Here is a 2,500-nt window from a genome sequence, read left to right as displayed (position 1 = left end):
AGAGGAATTTTTCAATAGGGGAAATGAAAAGGATAAAAAAAAAAAAAATTGAATTGGATTACTGGAAAAAAACGACATGTTTAGATAGAAAAGGGACATTTTTTCTTAGGAATTCTAAATTGGGGATTTTAACAAGTTGGAAAGGTTCTGGGACATTTTTTCTTAGGAATTCTAAATTGGGGATTTTAACAAGTTGGAAAGGTTCTGAGGGATATTTGTCCTTAGAAAATGGCAAAATGTGGAATGAGGTAATCTCTCTTATGTCTACCTCCTTGTAATCCACCTCCATCTTTATTCCTATCAGTCTGCTTTTTTTGCTCCATGCCTATTTTGGATTTTTCTCTCTTCTCTCTCTCTCTCTCTCTCTTTTTCTTTCTCTCTCTCCTCTCCTCTCCTCTCCTCTCTCTCTCTCTCTCTCGCTTTACTATTGAGTTTCACATATTTCCTTGTTAATCAAATCTTTTATTTAAAACAAGGACTTATAACACATATAGCATTAACAGTGAGTTTATTATGATACTTTTTATAAAAGTCATAAATTGCAGAATACACTATTTTTGTCCTTTTTTCTGTGCTTGTCTTTAATGACCCCTTTAGTTTATCAGAGACAAACTCAGTGATCTAAACTCAATACAACAATGGACAAGATATGCTCTATATTGTGAGTTCATAAGAAAATAATATTGGTGCTCTGTAATTAGTCAGAATATAGATTTCCCTCCCTGGAGTATATCATTAAATGTACCAACAATGAAGCCATTACAAAAATAAAATATGAAAAACTGAAATCAACATATTATTATTATTTTTTTTTTTAACAATTGCCTTTTTTCTGTCATGATTTCTTGCCATCACTCCTTATTTTTCTTTCTCATCTCCTTATCTTCATCCAGTATCTTATCTCTTCTGGCTCAATCTAACATACTTTTTAAACATCTTCAGAAACTAAACTATGGGTATTTTGCTTTGCACGTAGCATAAGGCTTTTATATCATGCAATTATTTAAAAGACTGTGAGAGAGTTATTGCCTTATATCAAAATTGCATTTTCCAAGCACTTAATGTATAAAACCCTAGGAAAGACTGTTATCATCTTTAAACTCTCTGCAACTGTGAAAGAGTATCACATGATCTTTAAATAAATCTTCTGAGTTTGTTTTTCACTCCTTTTTGAATTACCTAAAGCTCTTTCCCTTTGGGAAATGCATATAGAACTAGTGCTTTGATTTCCTGCTATTGAGCTGATAGCATTCACTTTTATTGGTTTGCCTTTTCTGGGGCTATAACAAACTTAAAATTTAATTGTGCTAGATCCAATTTTTTATTAGTTATCCATTATTCCTAAAACCAGGGAAGTGGATGGTAGGGAAAGCCTAACCAAGAGACAACAAATCACTGACTATCCTTTAACGAATTTCCGCATACTGATTTCTGAATTTTCCTACAATAAGCCTATATACATTTCATCATATTATACAAATCTGTAAAAATATTAGACTTACTATGCACTACATTAATAATCAATAATGAACCACCAGATTTACAGATCAGGAACATTTATGCTATGGTCATGCACAAAATTATCTGTTTGTTCACATACTTGCAATATCTACTCTTGCTATTTTCTCAAATGATAGTCTCTATACATTTCATAAATTTCAGCTAACATCACCATCACTTCATGCTTATGCTGAACAACATCTTTATAAACATTAGCACATTACCGCAGTTGGGATAATTAAAAATGCACAGATGCGATTTATAATTTACAAGAAAAATATATATTCTACATATACTTCATGTAAATTTCTTTTATACAACAAATTCATTCATCACAAATGTGTTAATCTTACACACACACATGATATAAAAATAATAAAAATCACTAACAAATGCATATTGGAAACAAAAAAAAACTTACGCAACTCATTTATCGAACCCAAAACAGAAGACACAGAATAGCAGCCTAAATTAACACACACAATTCTGCAATAACAAAGACAACCTTGCCCACCTTCTACATTGAGCAAAACAAGGACTAGACCCACACCATAGGAAATGTGACACAACAGCATAAACGACCCAACAGATAATTACTCTTGTGACAATATTCTTACTCCATTTATGTCTACCAACACATAAATATTCTGGATAAAAAATGAACTGTGATGCAACAATTCTTTAGTGGCTGAGAAGTTAACATATGGATGGATAAAATGTACAGGATACCAGATAAGAGCACACCATAAACATTTGATGAAATATGGCACTTGACAGAGAGCACACATGACTTAATGCCTTATTATACGAAGATGAATTTTCCCTGAATATTTGAGCAGATTTGAAAATCATCTTATCTTTAGATATTAAACAGTATACTGTGTACACATTATCAAACAAAACAATAAGAGCTAAGCAAATTAGTTTAAAAATAGACCTTGTTAGCATTATATTTTGATACAATTCAAAAAATAAAACAACAGCTTTAAATGGACATTTG

At 31.4% G+C, this 2,500-nt stretch overlaps 1 protein-coding gene across 1 annotated transcript in view; it reads right to left on the bottom strand.

Moving 5' to 3' along the window:
* Positions 1-1,753: 1,753 nt before the first annotated feature.
* Positions 1,754-2,500, bottom strand: part of LOC125040689 (protein Mpv17-like) — a 3,939-nt gene continuing 3,192 nt past the window's right edge. The window contains exon 4 of the mRNA XM_047635377.1: positions 1,754-2,500. This exon is cut by the window's right edge and continues 189 nt beyond it. The gene's annotated coding sequence lies outside the window, so the exon portion shown is untranslated.

This window comes from Penaeus chinensis, chromosome 29, assembly GCF_019202785.1.
Source record: "Penaeus chinensis breed Huanghai No. 1 chromosome 29, ASM1920278v2, whole genome shotgun sequence".
Taxonomy (NCBI): Eukaryota; Metazoa; Arthropoda; class Malacostraca; order Decapoda; family Penaeidae; genus Penaeus; species Penaeus chinensis.
Note: the sequence above shows the minus strand (reverse complement) of the source record. Positions and strands in the feature narration are given on the sequence as shown.